The sequence below is a fragment of the Theropithecus gelada genome, chromosome 1, assembly GCF_003255815.1.
Source record: "Theropithecus gelada isolate Dixy chromosome 1, Tgel_1.0, whole genome shotgun sequence".
In the NCBI taxonomy this organism is placed as follows: domain Eukaryota; kingdom Metazoa; phylum Chordata; class Mammalia; order Primates; family Cercopithecidae; genus Theropithecus; species Theropithecus gelada.
The window spans coordinates 216,750,471-216,769,782 of NC_037668.1; positions in this window are offsets into that span (position 1 = coordinate 216,750,471).

Here is a 19,312-nt window from a genome sequence, read left to right on the forward strand (position 1 = left end):
GGCTATTTATCCACATGATAGTGATGATGATGGTAATCGAAGCCAAAGTACCTGGAATCCAACTCACTTTGAGAAATACTGCCTGAGCACATAACTTTTGGTCAGGAACTAGGGCTAAAATCATAAGCAACAGAGACACAATCTCCGCCTGTAAGGAATGTTCAGTGGATTGGTAAAGCAAAGGGTGTTTAGAGAAGCACACGTCCGTGTCCTTTTGTGATTTGCTGTTCAAGAATATTCTTTGGCAAAACCAAAAATTTAAAAATAACCCATGGACCTCCAGAACTCGCAGGATTTTCTACACAGCCTCCTCAAATCCGTTCACTGTGACGCCACCATCAGACTGGATGAGCTGTGTTTATATAATTAAAAGAAAGGGACAGAGTTACACTGAGATAACGATTTTCATAATAAAAAAGACCCATCATTAGTACCAGCTTCAAAGCCAAGACAACTTCTCCTTCTTGACAATTTTTTTTATTTTAAGAAACTAAATAGATGGTTTCATCACAAATAGACAGCATATAGAAGATAATTATATAGTGAAATAAAGCCAAGATAAATGCCTGAAAGTTTTTTCCATCCTTCCTTATATGGCTGTTGTTGACAAGGTTAGTTTTAAGTTGGACCCAGGGTATTTCACCTTGAATGTCTGGCTTTCATTTGCATAACAATAAGTTCTGGCTATTGTACACTCTGTCCAAAAATCTAAAACTCTATTATTACTGGCTTAATGGCCTGTGTAACCTAATTTAAAATAGGAAAGTGAACTTCAGGTTTTCTCTCTTCAGTTTACTGTGAAGTAGGTATTAGCATATCATTGTCTTCTTGCTATCCTTCATCACTTACTGTGTCTCCAAGTGAGTTTGCCACGTCATGAGTTTGATTCAAAGATACTTGATGAGAATGGCTTAGAAGGACACAAGGGAACACAGTAGACTGTAGATGGTGAGGACATGGGCTTTCGGAGGCACAGAAATTTGCATTTCAATCTAGGTTCTACATTTCACTGATGACTCAATGTGACCTTGAGCATGAAGGCAGATATATCTGACCTTCAGTTGCCTCGTCTGTAAAATGGGACTAGTGACTGCAGTAGACAGCCTCTGTGGGGGCTGCCCTCTCTGCAAACACAGGGGTATAGGTCCCAAGGGGTCATGACTGTACCAAGTAATCTTCCCACCTGTATTATGTATTAGTCTGTTTTCACAGTGCTGTAAAGAACTGCCTGAGACTGGGTAATTTATAAAGGCAAGAGATTTAATGGACTCACAATTCAGCATGGCTGGGGAGGCCTCAGGAAACTTACAATCATGGTACAAGGTGAAGGGGAAGCAAGGCAGCCTCTTCACAGGGCGGCAGGAAGGAGAATGAATGCAGGAAGAACTACCAAATGCTTATAAAACCATCATATCTCAAGAGAATTCACTCACTATCATGAGAACAGCATGGAGGAAACTGCCCCCATGATCCAATTACCTCCACCTGGTCTCTCCCTTGATGCATGGGGATTATGGGGATTATAATACAAGATAGATTTGTGTGGGGACACAAAGCCTAAGCATATCACCACCCATATGCTACAACCCGACTCAGCCCGAGGCGACACCTGGCCCAATATAAGGCAACTCAATTCTCTTTCCTGGAAATTGGATATTTGTACAGAAAGTCAGAAACCTGAGAATCTTTGCTGCAAAATAATAATAATAATAATAGTAATACAAACACAGATAGGGTTTACTGTGCACCAAGCACTGTTCTAAGCACTCTTTTCTATTAACTTGTTTACATTCTCAGAACACATCTATGTACAATGTACTAGTAATATTATCACCTTTGCTTGCAGATGAGGAAACTGGGACCAGAAAGCTGGAATTGAAGTCATATTCATAGTAACCTTTTGGGGAGAAGATGTACAAAGTCCTGCCGCTCAGGTCCCTGGGGCTGCCCAGGCTCTGACACTTCCTGAATCTTGTGGTCCAGCTGTTAGGATTCTATGGGAGACGTCAATGCTCCCTGAAAAAACACCTCTGGCTAAAGCTGGCCAGAGTCAAGTTGTTTGTAAACATATAAGACTATGTGCAAACAAAAATAATAAATATTTATGAATGCAATACTAACTAACCATTATGGTTTTTAGAAATAGCTTAGGTAAAGCTGCTAACAAGGGGCCTAGCATAGGTACAGGAGAGATTCTAGAAAAATTTTAGCACTGAACCATCACAACTATCCAAGGTCCTCTAGTCCCAATAGAGTAGACCCTCGAGTTATAGCTATAGCTATAATACCACTAATAATAATCATTGTTGAAAGATTCCTCTGTGCTTGGCCCTGTGCTCTGCCTGCATTATCTCATTTGATTCCTACAAAGCCTCTCTAAGGCAAGCACTTTCCTTCTCTCTATTTTACATGTGGAAAAACACAATTCTGGTTCCCTTCATCACTCCCCTTCCTCACCCCTGAGTGGAAGCAGGGTCTAACTTAGTATGATAACGAGAGAGTCTGTGAATGTTAATGTCTGTGAGGATCTGACCAACATCAGCAAGAAAAGTTGGCTTATCTTGCAGATGCTATAATTTACAGAATGGAAAAGCCCTACGGCCACTCTGACCTACAGTATCTGAATCTAGAAATACTGGTCATCAAGATGGGAAGCACCTGCTAGAGGGAGCTGGGCCTCTGAGGTGCAAATAGTGGACCAAGGAAGAGAAAAGATCAGAGGAGGAAGGCAGGGAGAGAAGGGGCTCCCCAGTACTGTTGAAGTCCAGTCTGGGGACTTGATCGGGAAAGAAGGGAAATCCCATGGATGCTGAGGCACCCATCATCGTCAAAGCCAAGATGGTTTCCTAACTGATCATGAACAAGACCTCTGAGACACTATGGGCAGTGTTAGGGGTTTCCATACAAATGAGGACACTTTAGCTGAGAGATGTGAAGTGATCTTCTCACAGTCACACAGCCAGAGTTGGTAGAGGGAGAATTGGAACCCAGGCTGCCTGATTCTGGAGTCCATGTTCCTCACCCACTATTCCACATTGTACCCTTTTCGGCTAGAGGTTGTTCTGGGTTTCACACCTTGGAGCTTTATTTGACCTGCATTTGTTCACATCAATCCCCAAAACCTTTTTGAAATTCCTTCAAAGTCATGCTCAAATGCCACCTTTTCCAGAATCTCCAACCTCAGCACCACTCTCTCATCCTGACCCCAAAATGTCTGTGCCCTCCCCCAAAATTCATATGTTACAATCCTAACTCCCAAAGCAATGGCACTAGGAGGTGGGGTCTTTAGGAGGTAATTAGGTCTTGAGGACGGAGACCTCATGAATGCGATTGGTGTCCTTAATAAAGAGACCCCAAAGAGGCCCTTCCACCATGTGAGGACACGGAGAGAAGGCATCATCTATGAACCAGCAATCGAGCCCCCACCAAACACCAACTCTACCGGTACCTTGATCTTGGATTTCCCAGTCTCTAAAAGTGAGAAATAAATGTCTGTTGTTTATAAGCCACCCAGTTTAGGATACTTTTGTTAATTTTCTACTTTTTATTTTTTTGTGGAGATGGAGTCTTGCCATGTTGCCCAGGCTAGTCTCAAACTTCTGGGCTCAAGGGATCCCCAAGCTCGAGCTCCTGAGCAGCTGGGACTTTGGGTATGCCACCACAGCTAGCTAAGGTATTTTTGTTATAGCAGCCCAAACTGCCTAAGACATCCCACAGCACTTTACCTCCCTAAACCTCACAAAATGAATTCTGCTTGCCATGAGAGCTGGGTGGATGTGTCTCATCTCCCCTACTAATCGAGGTCCTCAAGGGCAGAGGTATTTTATACATTTTCTACTTCCCCCGACTCTATCCCAACACACACACCACCACTGTCACCACCAGGACAGTGCCCTGCGCTTGGCACTCAAGAAATAGGTATTGAAGGAAGGCAGATATTCAGAGATTTCAAACAACCACAAACACACCCCAGGCTCAGAGAAAATGTCCAGGTCAGTATCTGCTCCCGCTCCGTCCCTCAAGGCCAGAAGGCCAGCAGGAGTCTTGGAGTCAACTGTTTCTGGAAGCTTCTTCCAAAGATAGCGATATGGTATCTTATAAGTTATCTGTTGACTCTTTATATGTGAACAGTTAATTTGTTGTCTCATTCAAACGCACACACAGAGAGACCAGAAGGAAGCTCCTGTGGTGGAATCGATTGAATTCACCACATTTACTCTGGTAATTTCCCCTGAAGCCCGTTTGATACAGGAAATGCTTTTCTAACCGCAGGTGCCTCTCAGCTCCCTGTCCCCAAGCTTCAAGCTGTGCCCAGGGTCCCCTGGTGGTAACACAGCCAGCAGTCGCCCCTGAGGAGCCACCTTCCATGTGGCTGCAGGATGTCACCGCAGCTCCTCAAGTTCCACACGCTGAGCATCGGCCTGGGAGCGAACTACCGACTTTGGGAGGTGAAATATCTTACAGAAAGAGTGTGGGAGAAGAAAAGGCATTGTCAGTAAAGACCATCTTAGAACCTGTTTACTCAAACCACCACAGATTAGTGCCAGTGAGTGGTGAGGATGGAGCCTTTAAGAGAAACATCCATAAAGCCTGATTGAAAACAAGCTGGGGAGGCAGCCTGGGCTTCAGCTGACACCTTTGTGTTGCTGTTAAATTTACACACCCATTTGTAGGGGTAATTGCAAAATAAGAGAGGAGCTAAGAAGTGGTACCGGCTTTCTCCCTAGTGGGCAGGTCTTGCGTTTGTTTGTTGTTTGTTTGTTTGTTTGTTTTTGAGATGGAGTCTCCTTCTGTCACCCAGGCTGGAGTGCAGTGGCACGATCTCAGCTCACTGCAACCTCTGCCTCCAGGATTCAAGCAATTCTCCTGCCTCAGCCGCCTAGGTAGCTGGGATTACAGGCATGCACCACCACACCTGGCTAATTTCTTTTTTCTTTTTTTTGTATTTTTAATAGAGATGGGGTTTTACCATGTTGACCAGGCTGGTCTCAAACTCCTGACCTCAGGTGATCCTCCTGCCTCAGCCTTCCAAAGTGCTGGGATTACAGGTGTAAGCCACCACGCCCAGCCAGGTCTTCCATTTTACAAAAGCGAATAACCCAGGTGCAAGTCCGGGCTGGCCTGTCAGGCAAGTGGGCTCATTCTGCTCACCCTGCAAGCCTCCCTAGTTCACAGACTCAACATGAAATATCTGCTCCTGTGGAAGCTGTTTTCTAAGAGCTTAAGGAAACATTTCCGTGTACAAAGTTCCTACATTAGATTGCATGACTGTGCTTTTCTCCCACTTATTTGACAGCTCTCTCATCCTCCTATGTGCTCAGAAGGTGAGCTGCCCTTTGCAACTCACACAGGTGTTAGCCAGTGCTTAGTCCAAAGGCTCCACATAAGCCAGCTGTGTATTTCTTTTCTTTTTTTTTTTTTTCATTTTTAGACACAAGGTCTTGCTCTGTTGCCCTGGCTAGAGTGCAGTGGTGCGATCATAGTTCACTGCAGCCTTGAACTCTTGGGCTCACGTAATCATCCCACCTCAGTCTTCCAAGTAGCTAGGATTATAGGCACGGGTCACCATGCCTGGTTAATTTTCAGAAAATTTCTTGTAGAGATAGGGTCTCATTATGTTGTCCAGGCTGGAGTGCAGTGACAGGATCATAGTTCACTGCAGACTCGAATTCCTGGGCTCAAGCAATCCTCCTACCTCAGCCTCCTGAATCCAGCTCTCTATTTCATATCTCTTTTGTGCTCTATCCAAAAAGTCACTCCAAAGCCCAGTAGCTGGAATTCTACTTCCTTGAAAATTTTTAGACCCCCATCTCAGAACTACCTAGAAACCACCTCTGGCTGTGCCTGGTGGCTCATGCCTGCAATCCCAATACTTTGGGAGGCCCAGGCAGGCAGATCACCTGAGGTAAGGAGTTTGAGACCAGCCTGGCCAACATGGTGAAATACCGTCGCTACTAAAAATTTAAAAAAAAAAAAATTAGCCAGGCGTGGTGGCAGGCACCTGTAATCCCAGCTACTCTGGAGGCTGAGGCAGGAGAATCACTTGAACCTGGGAAGTGGAGGTTGCAGTGAGCGGAGATTATGCCATTGCACTCCAGCCTGGGTGACAGAGTGAGACTCCGTCTCAAAAAAAAAAAGAAGAAGAAGAAGGAGACAGAGAAAGAGAGAGAGGCAGAGAAGAGAAGAGAAGAGAAGAGAAGAGAAGAGAAGAGAAGAGAAGAGAACTACCTCCCAAACCTAGGATTAGCTGTTGTAACAGTTCTGAGTAAATGCTCTAAAATATACGTTTATTTGTATTGACTATCTGCCTGTGCCTAGCCCTCTGCTAAGAAGGAAGGCAAACCTAGGTGCAATGATGATGGCAGATGATTCAAGTCAGCCCGCAAGGAAGGGCTAAGCTATAGGTTGTACGGGCTGCAGGATCCAGAAGAGAAAGACAAATAAATGAAGCCAAGTAACAGGGACGCGTAGAGAGAAGATTGGACTTGAGCTGAAACTAGAAGAATGGATAGGCTGTAGATATGCAAAATAGCATGAGGAAAGAGCATTCTAGATAAGGGAAGCCTCAAAGGTGGGAATGAGCCCAGTGAGCTCATGCTGCAGGAGACCCCAAAGAGAACGTTGCCCATCATAGGGAATAAGCTCTGGAAAAGGAACAATATGGTGGAGGACCGTGAAAGGATCTTGAAAATGTGCTTAGTGATTTAAAAATGACATATGGACTTTTCGAAGATTCCTCATCTCTCTACCCAAGTGGGCTAGCTCTTTTTACATTTTTAAATATACTTTTTACTTAAATACTGCACGCCTCACTGAAGCTTTGGCAAACACATCTTGAGTGTCAGCTGTGCCAGGGCCCTGAATGGGGCTAGAGAATTGTAGATGAAACCCCTGACCACACCCTCGAGGAGTGCTCATGTGTATGAAGAGGCTCGCATCCACATAGTTATAAGTAGTGGTTGTCTCTAGGTGGTAGAATTTGGGTGGCTTTTGTTTTCTTGTTTGTAATTTTCTAATTTTTTTCCAACTTTCTTCAAAGAGAAAAGATTATATTTTTATAAAATTAACAATAATGTCAGCTGGGCGTGATGGCTCACACCTGTAATCCCAGCACTTTGGGAGGGCGAGGCGGGTGGATCACTTGAGGTCAGGAGTTCGAGACCAGCTTGGCCAACATGGTGAAACCCTGTCTCTACTAAAAATACAAAAATTAGCCAGGTGTGGTGGCAGGTGCCTATAATCCCAGCTACTTGGGAGGCTGAGGCAGTAGAACCCTTTGAACCCAGGAGGCAGAGGTTTCAGTGAGCTGAGACCATGCCATTGCACTCCAGCCTGGGTGACAGAGCAAGACTCCATCTCAAAAAAATAAATAAATAAAATAAAACAACAATAACAGTAATGTCTGTGTGAAAATCTGATGTGACGTATAGGGTGGAGTTTAAAAACGGGATGCTTGGGGAAAGGGATGCTATTTCCCTTGTGTCAAGAAAAAATAATAAAAGCTAAAAAACAAAACCAAACCATTCTCCAGATTATTTTCAAATAAATTCATAGAGAGATACTATATAAGATAGTTCTGAAGTTACACAAAATGACAAGGGAAGATGTTCTAAATACACTAAACATACTGTTGGAGACAGTGCCCCAGGGACCAGCCCTCTGACGTATATAACTCTCAAGGCCTTTAATAAAAGGTCCTCTGAGAAGGTGACATTTATTTAAAGCCAGGGACTCAGTGCTAGTTCCCTTTCTTCTCTTAGTAGCTCTGGGAGTGCCTGTCAAGAACAGCTTGAACCAGGGTTCCCTCCATTCATGCAGTTTTCTACCGCGGTCCGTGAGCAGACATCTCTTTAAATCACATCTGCCAAGGTCAGCCAGGCAACACCAGTCTCAAAGGCAGAAGCAATCTTCAGAGAATACCTAATGTTCCCTCAGGTCTGTTACCTGCTCCTTTCACCATTTCCTCTCACTTGCCCTTTCATATGTAACAGATGAGAGGGATCAGAGCTTCCGGTTCAGAGTTGAACTGCTTCAGCTCACTCTGGCTTCTCCCTCTGCTGACTGTGACCTGGAGCTACTTACTAACCTCTCTAAGTCTGCTAAGACACATTTTCACCTTTTGTAAAATGGGCATGTGGATAAAAGGATGGATGGATGGATGGACGGACGGATGAATAGATGGATGGATATAGAGATAGGTGGGTAGCATTTTGGGAGGCTGAGGCAGGTGGATCACTTGAGGTCAGGAGTTCGAGACCACCCTGGCCAACATGGTGAAACCCCATCTCTACTAAAACTACAAAAATTAGTTGGGTGTGGTGGTGGGTGCCTGTAATCCCAGCTACTCAGGAGGCTGAGGCATGAGAATTGCTTGAACCTAGGAGGCAGAGGTTGCAGTAAGCTGAGATCACACCACTGTACTCCAGCCTGGGTGACAGAGTGAAATTCCGTCTCAAAAATAAATAAATAAATAAATAAATAAGAGATAGGTAAGTAGATAGATTATAGATAGATAGATGATAGATAAAAATTGATCTTCCTAACTAGCTTCCTGCTTCCAGTGCTACCCTCAATCTCATTTTCAATTTAATCAGAATTATACTTTCCCATGCTTTTTTAAAAAATCAAATAATTCTACAAGTCCTCTCACAAAACAATAGCATTCCCCAGTCATTCCTTTACCATCCTACTTCCCCCTCTCTGAAAACAGCCACCTTCAATTTGTTTAATTAATCCATTGTACCTCCATATCTCTGCATGAATCATTACTAGTCAGTTTTTGGCATTATCTATTGATTTGCTGCTGTGGAGAATGAGGCTGTGGCTTTTGTTCTCTGACTATGCACCTCCTAGTTACCCTATCTTCACAATCCACTAATTTTGATTTAATAATCAGGATTTACATTATTATTACTCTGTAAACCAGTGGTTTTTCTATCTGGCTCAGCAATGCCCATAAGAGAAAATTTGAAGTGTGGGGCAGCATTTTGGTTTGTCAGAGTATTGGGTTAGGAGGAGAAACTGGATCCGTGGCGTCTAGTGGGTGAGCATCAGGGATGCTATAAATTCTGCAATATGCAGAACATTGCTGCACAAAATATTCCCCAAATATCAATAAGTCCTCCTGAGAAGCCGTTAACACTATTTACTGCTAATCCATGCAGTATACAATGGTTACCTTTCTTTCTTGGGCAAGTTTTTTTTCCCTGGAGTTAACAACTGCCTTGATGTTTTCATTTTTATCCTCTGACAGCTTTCATAATCATCTCTTTGTTCCTCAGTGTTCTGATATTTCACAATGTATGTTAGTATGTTTTCATCCACAGTGTTGGGCATTCAGAGAACCCTTTCAATCTGAAGATTTCTGTACTTTAGTTCTGGATTATTTTCCAAAACTGTTTCTTGATTTTTTTTTTCCCATCTCTTTTCCATGACTCTTTGATTAATTCATGTTATGTAAGTTTTGGAATTCCCGGTGCTCACATTTTCATAATTTTTTTCTTTTTTTCTTTAACCTTTTTTTTTTTTTTTTTTTTTTTTTTTTTGACAGAGTTCGCTCTGTCACCCAGGCTGGAGTGCAGTGGTGCAATCTCACTGTAACCGCCACCTCCCAGCTTCAAGCAATTCTCATGCCTCAGCCTCCCAAGTAGCTAGGACTACAGGTGCACACCACCACACATGGCTAATTTTTGTATTTTTGGTAGAGATGAGGTTTCGCCGTAATGGTCAGGCTGGTCTCAAGCTCCTGGCCTCAAGTGATCTGCCTGCCTCAGCCTCCCAAAGTGCTGGGATTATAGGTGTGAGCTACTGCACACAGCCTAATCTTTTTGTTTGCTACATTTCCAGGAAGATTTCCTCAGTTTTTCCTTTGAATCATTCTACTGAGTTGATTTTTGTTTTGTTGTGATGTTTTTAATTACAGCTATGGCGGTGGGTATAGGTCCCAGGATCTTTTTGTTTTCTAAATGTTTCTATTTTCTAGCATTCTATCCCTGATCCATAGATGCATTTTCTTCTTTTACCTTTTCAGGGAAATTAGTATAAATAACTTTTTGTCTGATTTTGCATTTTCTTTTTCTTATAGGGAAATCTCCTCCATGATACTTTGTTCTGTTTGTGCATTTGTTTGGCTTTAATAATTTATATTATAATATAAAAAATGGAGCCCAAATGTCTGGTGATCCTTGGCAGTCTGTGAATAGTTAAGTGAGGTGCTAAAAAGCTGGCTAGCTGTGCACATAACTATAGACCTCCCCACAAGGTGATCTATTCAGACTATTTCTTTGGGAATCCTCATGTCAGGATTCTTTTTTTCTTAGACTAGTACAGTTTCCCCAGAAAAAGTTTTTCTAATATCCTGCCTGTGGGTTATAAGTTTTGCTGTCAACTTTCTAAGAACTCATATGCTATGTAAACTTTCATTTAATTTGCCTGTTTTTATTCCGGTACCTCTTCTCCCACTGTGCCTGGGTAACTCTAGAGACCCTCAGTTTTTACCCCTTCAAAGAATGAATCTTCAGTCTTCTGAAGAGGGCAGGAAGGACAGTCACCAGCTGCATGGAATGACAGAATCAATTTGCAAGTCATTTGCTTCTTAAACTGACCATCAACCAATGCTTCAACATTCACCTCGACCTCATTTCCAGAGGCACCTGATCTTGATGATCCCTGAGCCTTTGCAAGAGCTTTGGAGGGGAGGGTATCTACAGAACAAATCAGAATCTCTCCTTCTCCCATTGTCACCTTATACCTGACAAGTCAGGTTCTTTCTTGGAGCTGACAAATCAGACACCACTCATCCATCTGTTTTTCAGCTTCTAAATTAGTGTTGCCATCATGTCCTCTTTAATTCTCATCGTACGTACAGGTTTTACCTTTTTATTTAAATTTGTTAATGGTCATTTTAGTAGGGTGTTGGGGAGAAGCGAGAGTAATGGAAAAATGGACCTACTGTCATCTTGCAAGTCCTATGATTCGGTCCTTACACAGCAGCCAGACTGATATTTTTAAAATTCATATTAGATCCTATTACTACCTGGAACCCAAATTGTCAATGGCCTTTCATTATCATCACAATGTATTTCAAACTCTCTCTGGCTTACAGTTTACAAAACTCTACATTACCTGGGCTCTGACAAATCTTTGGCCTCATTTTCTACCCCCTTGCTTCTTTTTCACTAGATCCTAGTCGCTTTGGCCTTTGTTACTCACGCCATGCCTATTCCCACCTCAGAGCCTTTGCACTTACTGTTCTCCCTGTTGGGAAGCTTTTACCCCCAGGTCTTCCAGCAGGCTAATTTTTTTTTTTTTTTTTTTTTTTTTTTTTTTTTTTGAGATGAAGTCTCACTCTGTTGCCCAGGCTGGAGTGCAGTGGCATGATCTTGGCTGACTGCAACCTCCACCTCCTGGGTTCAAGTGATTCTCCTGCCTCAGCCTCCCGAGTAGCGGGGACTACAGGCATGTGCCACCACGCCCAGCTAGTTTTTTGTATTTTTAGTAGAGATGGGGTTTCACCGTGTTAGCCAGTATGGTCTCGATCTCCTGACCTTGTAATCCGCCCGCCTTGGCCTCCCAAAGTGCTGGGATTACAGGTATGAGCCACCACACCCAGCCCTAGCAGGCTAATTTTTTTGTCATCAAATCTCAGTGTAAATGTCACCTCCTCAAAAAGACTTTCCATGATCACTCAATCTAAAAGAGCCAGCCAGTCACTTACCACCATATTATCTTGTTTCATTCTCTGCACAGGCTTGTGCATGATTTGATATCATTCTTATTCATTTGTTTGTTTGCTGTGTTTATTATAAGAATGTAAGGTTGGTGAGAGCAGGGACACTACTCTCTTATTCACTTTATCTTGGTGCATAGAATAATTCTTGTATTAGTCAAGGTTGTCAGAGAAACAGAACCAATAAGCTACATGTGTGTTTGTACAGAAAGAGAGATTAGTTATAAGAAATTGGCTCACGTGATTATGAAGGCTGAGAAGTCCAGACCCAGGAGAGCTGATGGCGACAGTTCCAGTCAGAACCTGAGTCAGAAGGCAGGAGAAGACTGACATCCCAGCTGGAAGACAATCAGACACAGAGAAAGGATTCTTCTTATTTGGGCTTTTGTTCCATGTAGGCTTTCAACAGCTTAGAAAAGGTCCATCCACATCAGGGGGAATAATTTACTTTCCTCAGTCTATCTATTCAAATGGTAATCCCACTTACTGGGTACAATGTTTATTATTTGAGTGTTGGATACCCTAAAAACCCTGATTTCACCACTCTGCAATCTATGCATACAACAAAATTATACTTGTACATCATACATTTATAGAAATGTAAAAATAAAAATTAAATTAAAATGTTAAAAATGTTAATTTCACCAGAAACTCCCTCAGAAAAACATCAATATTTGGTTAGAATATTGTCTAATCGGCCAGGTGCGGTGGCTCACGCCTGTAATCCCAGGACTTTGGGAGGCCAAGGCAGGTGGATCACGAGGTCAGGAGATCGAGACCATCCTGGCTAACACAGTGAAACCCTGTCTCTACCAAAAACACAAAAAAATTAGCCAAGTATGGTGGCACACACCTACAGTCCCAGCTGCTCTGGAGGCTGAGGCAGGAGAATCACTTGAACACAGAAGGTGGAGCTTGCAGTGAGCCAAGATTGCACTACTGCACTCCAGCTTGGGCAACAGAGCAAGACTCTGTCTCAAAAAAAAAATACATATATATATATACACATATACACACACACACACACACACACATATATTAGACTATTGTCTAACCAAATATCTGAATATTGTCTAACCAAATATCTGAGTACCCTGTGGTCCAATCAAGTTGACACATAAAATTAACAATTATACTGCCTGACATTGTTCAATAAGTGTTTGTTGAAAGAACAAACAAATAAGTAGGGAGAGAGGGCAAGATGGCCAACTAGACACAGCCAGGTGGAAGAGCTGCCACCAAGAGACTGGGTCGACTGGTGCACTCCTAAAAGACCTTCAGAGGGAAGGCACTGAGAATGAACTGGGGGCACGGGGGAGGACACAGAAGCTGGGCTGAAGCGGGAGGAAACTGGGAACACTGCATGGGGCTACCATGCACTGGGACTCACTCCTGGCCCCCAACAACTCTGGGGGAATGAGTGAGTTGAACTGGCAAGGAGCAGCCCCCTCTCATCACGGGCCTCTGGAATCCCGGCAGGAGAAGATCCCTGGACCACCACGGACACTCGAGTTGGCAGGGAGAGCTGCTTAGAGAAGTGGTAGGAGCAGCACAGTAGCTGAAATCGAGCCCAGAGGGTTTGCTGTGGGAGTATGTGTAGCACAACACAGCCAGGGACACCCATCTCCCTTGGCTCAATTTGCACTCATAGGAGACTTTAACCCTAGGGGAACTGTCAGACCTGAACTCTGCATGGTGGTCTTGCATATCAAATGGGGCCAGTCTGATCTGAACCTGGCCTCCCCCAGGGTCCCGGCCTGGCCATGCTTGCTTGCAGGGCAGCCTCAGGTTCCCTGGGAACTCACATCATAACTTCTGTGCGGGCAGATCCTGCCTGTCCGGTGGACAGCTCCACCAGGGTGGCCCCCATGGCTACTCACCAGCCCACTTGCTCCCACCCCACACTGCAGCCTTCCCCTGGATCCATGGCAAACCCCCACATCACTTTGCCAGCACATGCGTGCACAGGAAAGTTTTGCCTTCCTTGCCCCACCAGTGCACCTGGGTGCATGCAACCTGCCCTGCCACTGCTGCAGCAGGAGTACACTCCACCCTCACCTCCCCTAACCTGACTGCCATTGCAATTGGAGCCTTGGTGGGCACAGAGTCAGACAGCCCCACCCCCACCAGCACCCTGCCCTTCTGCAAACGCCGCCGCAGGAGCGAAACTAGACGCAGAGAACAGTGCACCCTCCCCAACCCTGAGTGACCACCCCTGCCTATGGCACACAGAGAAAACACACAGACCTGTGCCTGCCAGCACCCTGCCCCCATGCTCACACCACCACCAGCACGACCATGTGCACAGCTGCCATCAGACCCTCCCAACCCCCACAGCCATGCTGCCTCTGCCATAGTGAATGCACCCATGGAGGCAGGCACCCTGGCAGCCACTAGTACCCTGCCAGAGCCATCAAGCATGCACCCCACCATACTGTCACTGCAGGCACATGCAACAAGGATGGATCCCATTGCTACCACATTGCAAAATGCTTTGGCTGACACCATCCATCACAGTGTAGTGCCCAGCAGTCTAGAAGTGCCTCAGCACCCCCAGTCCAGTGAATTCCTAACCTCAAGGAGCCAGAGAACAAAGTTGGGGCCTGCTACAAGTCCCTCAGAGTTAGAGCACACAGTCCAGGAGTTGAGAGCTGAGCACTGGCCTTCTAAAATCTTCCAGAAATGAAGCCAGTCAGCTAAATCCACCTTATACCACAATCAAACCCTCAAGGTCCTCAAATAGGATAAAAGGGGGAAAATCCCACCCGAAGATCAGCAACTTCAAAGACTGAAGAAACATCAGCCCACAGAGATGACAAAGAACCAGTGCAGAAACCCTGACAACTAAAAAGCCAGAGTGCCGTCTTTCCTCCAAATGACCACACCACGGCTCTGGCAAGCGTCCTGAACCAGGCTGAGATGGCTGAAATGACAGAAATGTTAATAGAATTGAGCATATAGATTGGAACAGAGATCATTGAGCTTCAGGAAAATGTTGAAACCCCATCCAAGGAAGCTAAGAATCACAATAAAATGATACAAGAGCTGACAGACAGAATTAGCCCGTATAGAAAAGAATGTAACTGACCTGATAGAGCTGAAAAACACACTACAAGAATTTCATAATGCAAACAAAGTATTAATAGCAGAACAGACCAACCTGAGGAAAGAATCTCAGAGCTTGGAAACTGGCTTTCTGATAACATAGTCAGGAAAGAATAGAGAAAAAAGAATAAAAAGGAATGAACAAAAGCTCCAAGAAATATGGGATTATGTAAAGAGACCAAATATATGACTCATAGGTGTCCCTGAAAGAGATGGGGAGAGTGTAAGTAGCTTGGGAAACATATTTTAGGATATCATCCATAAGAACTTCCCCAAACTAGGTAGAGAGGCCAACATCCAAATTCAGGAAATGCAGAGAACCCCAGTAAGATATTTCACAAGAAGATTATCCCCAAGATACATAATCATTAGATTCTCCAAGGTCAAAAAGAAAGAAAAAATATTAAAGACAGAGAAAGACAGAAAGGTCAGATCACCTACAAAGAGAAGCCCATCAGACTAACAGCAGACCTCTCAGCAGAAACTCTATAAGCCAGAAAAGATTGAGGGCCAATATTCAATATTCTTAAAGAAAAGAAATGCCAACTTGGAATTTTATATTTGGTCAAACTAAGCTTCATAAGTGGAGAAATAGTGATCCTTTTCAGACAAACAAATGCCTAGGGAATTCGTTACCAGAATACCTGCCTTATAAGAGCTCTTGAAGGAAGCTCTAACTATGGAAAGACCATTACCAGCAACTATAAAAACACACTTAAATACATGACTAGTGACACTATGAAGCAACCACATATATGAGTCTGCGTAAAAACCAGCTAACATCATAATGACAGAATCAAATCCACACATACCAATACTAACCTTGAATGTAAATGGGTAAATGTCCCAATTAAAAGGCACAGAGTGGCAAGCTGGATAAGGAACCAAGACCCGTTGGTATGTGGTCTTCAAGAGACCCATCTCACATGCAGTGACACACATAGGCTCAAAGTAATGGGATGGAGAAAAATCTACCAAGCAAATGGAAAACAGAAAAAAGCAGGGGTTGCCATCATAGTTTCCAACAAAGCAGACTTTAAACTAACAGAGATCAAAAAAGACAAAGAAGGGCAATACATAATGGTAAAGGGTTCAATTCAATAAGAAGACCTAACTATCCTAAATATAGATGCACCCAACACAGGAGCACCCAGATTCATAAAGCAAGTTCCTAGAGACCTTCAAGGAGACTTAGATTCCTACACAATTATAATGGAGGCTTTAACACTCCACTGACAGTATTAAACAGGTTATCAAAGCAGAAAATTAACAAATATATTCAGGACCTCAACTCAGCACTGGATCAAATGGACATAATAGACATCTCATCTACAGAATTTTCCACCCAAAAGCAACAGAATATACATTCTTCTCCGTGACACACATGACACGTACTCTGAAACTGACCACATATTCAGACACAGAGCACTCCTCAGCACATGCCAAAGACCTGAAATTATAACAACCACTTTCTTAGACCACAGCGCTATCAAATTAGAAATCAAGACTAAGAAATTTGCTTAAAACCATATGATTACATGGAAATTGAATAACTTGCTTCTGGATGACTTTTGAATAAATAATAAAATTAAGGCAGAAATCAGTAAGTTCTTTGAAACTAATGAGAACAAAGATGTAACATACCGGAATCTCTGGGACACAGGTAAGGCAGTGTTAAAAGGGAAGTTTGTAGCACTAAATGCCCACACTTTTTTTTCTAAAAAGTTAGAAAGCTCTCAATTTAACAACCTAACAGTACAACTAAAAGAACTAGAGAACCAAAAGCAAACCAACCCCAAAGCCAACAGAAGACAAGAAATCATCAAAATCAGAGCTGAACTGAAGGAGACAGAGGCACAAGAAAAATGTTCAAAACATCAATGAATCCAGGAGTTGGCATTCTGAAAAAAATAAAAGAGACTACTAGCTAGACTAATAAACAAGAAAAGAGGGAAGATCCAAATAAACACAATTAGAAATGACAAAACGGATATTATCACTAACTCCACAGAAACACAAATAATCATCAGAGAATATTATGAACACCTCTATGTACATAAACTAGAAAATCTAGAAGAAGTGGATAAATTTGTGAACACATACACACACCTTCCCTAGACTGAGCCAGGAAGAAACTGAATCCCTGAACAGAGTAATAACGCATTTTGAAGTAGAATCAGTAATAAACAGCCTACTACTCAAAAAAGCCCAGAACCAGACAAATTCACAGCTAAATTCTACCAGATGCACAAAGAAGAGTTGGTACTGTTTTTTGTTTTGTTTTGTTTTGTTTTGTTGTTTTTTGTTTTGTTTTGTTTTGTTTTGTTGTTTTTTGTTTTGGTTTTTGGTTTTTTGTTTTGTTTTGTTTTGTTTGTTTTGAGACGGAGTCTCAATCTGTCACCCAGGCTGGAGTGTAGTGGCACGATCTTAGCTCACTGCAACCTCCACCTCCCAGGTTCAAGCAATTCTCCTGCTTCAGCATCCCGAGTAGCTGGGACTACAGGCATGCACCATCACACTCAGCTAATTTTTGTATTTTTAGTAGAGACGGGGTTTCGCCATGTTGGCCAGGCTGGCCAGGCCAGGAGTTAAAGAACTCCTCACCTCAGGTGATTCACCCACCTCGACCTCCAAAAGTGCTGGGATTACGGGCATAAGACACCATTCCCAGCTGAGCTGGTACCACTTCTACTGAAACTATTCTTAAAAAGTTGAGGAGAAAGGATTCCTCCTTAACTCATGCTATGAGGCCAGCATCATCCTTATACCAAAACCTGACAGAGACACAACAAAAAAAGAAAATTTCAGGTCAATATCCATGATGAACACTGATGCAAAAATCCTCAACAAAATACTGGTTAATCAAATCCAGCAGTACATCAAAAAGCTTATCCATCATGATCAAGTAGGCTCTATCCCAAGGATGCAAGGTTGGTTCAACATATGCAAATCAATAAATGTGATTCATCACATATACAGAACCAAAGACAAAAACTACATGATTATTTCAATAGATGCAGAAAAGGCGTTTCAATAAAATTCAACACTCCTTTCTGTTAAAATCTGTCAATAAACTAGGTATTGAAGTAACATACCTCAAAATAATAAGAGCCATCTATGACAAACCCACAGCCAACATCATACTAAATGGGCAAAAGCTGGGATCATTCTCCTTGAAAACCAGCACAAAACAAGGATGCACTCTCTCACCACTTCTATTCAACATGATTTTTGGAAGTCCCGGCCAGAGCAATCAGGCAAGAAAAAGAAATAAAGGGCATCCAAATAGGAAGAGAGAAGTCAAAATATCCCTGTTTGCAGGCAACATGATCCTATATCTAGAAAACCCAATCATCTCGGCCTAAAAGCTCCTTAAGCTGATAAACAATTTCAGCAAATTCTCAGGAGACAAAATCAATGTACAAAACTCACTAGCATTCCTATACACCAACAACAGTTAAGCCAAGAGCCAAATCAGGAATACAATTCCATTCATAATTGCCAGCAAAGAATAAAATACCTAGGAATACAGCTAACCAGGAAGGTGAAAGACAAGGAGTGATAAGGAGAACTACAAAACACTCCTCAAGGAAATAAGAGATGATACAAACAAATGAAAAAACGTTCCATGCTCATGGATAGGAAGAATCAATATCATTAAAATGGCCATACTGCCCAAAGAAATTTATAGATTCAATGTTATTTCTATCAAACTACCAATGACATTCTTCACAGAACTAGAAAAAACTATTTTAAAATTCACATGGAACCAAAAAAAAAAAAAAGAGCTCGAATAACCAAGGCAATCCTTAGCAAGAAGAACAAAGCTGGAGGCATCATGCTACCTGACTTCAAACTATACTACAGGGGTATAGTACTCAAAACAACATGGTACTGGTAGAAAAACAGATACATAGACCAATGGAACAGAATAGCGAGTCAAGATATAAGGCTGCAGGCTGGGTGCGGTGGCTCACACCTGTAATCCCAGCATTTTGGGAGGCTGAGGTGGGTGGATCACCTGAGGTCGGGAGTTCAAATCCAGCCTGACCAACATGGAGAAACCCCATCTCTACTAAAAATACAAAATTAGCTGGGTGTTGTAGTGCATACCTGTAATCCCAGCTACTCAGGAGGTTGAGGCAGGAGAATTGCTTGAAGCCAGGAGACAGAGGTTGCAGTGAGTGGAGATTGCACCATTACACTCCAGCCTGGGCAACAAGAGTGAAACTCCGTCTCAAGAAGAAGGAAAAGACAAGACAAAACAAGACAAGAGAAGAGAAGGAAAGAAAGAAAAAGAGAAAGAAAAGAAAAGAAAAAAGAGAAAGAAAGGAAGGAAGGAAGAAAGAAAAGAAAAGAAGAAAAAGAAAAGAAAAGAAAGAGGGAGAGAGGAAGGGAGACAGGGAGGGAGGGCAGGCAGGCAGGCAGGCAGCACATCTTTATCTGATCTTTGACAAAGTTGACAACAACAAGCAATGG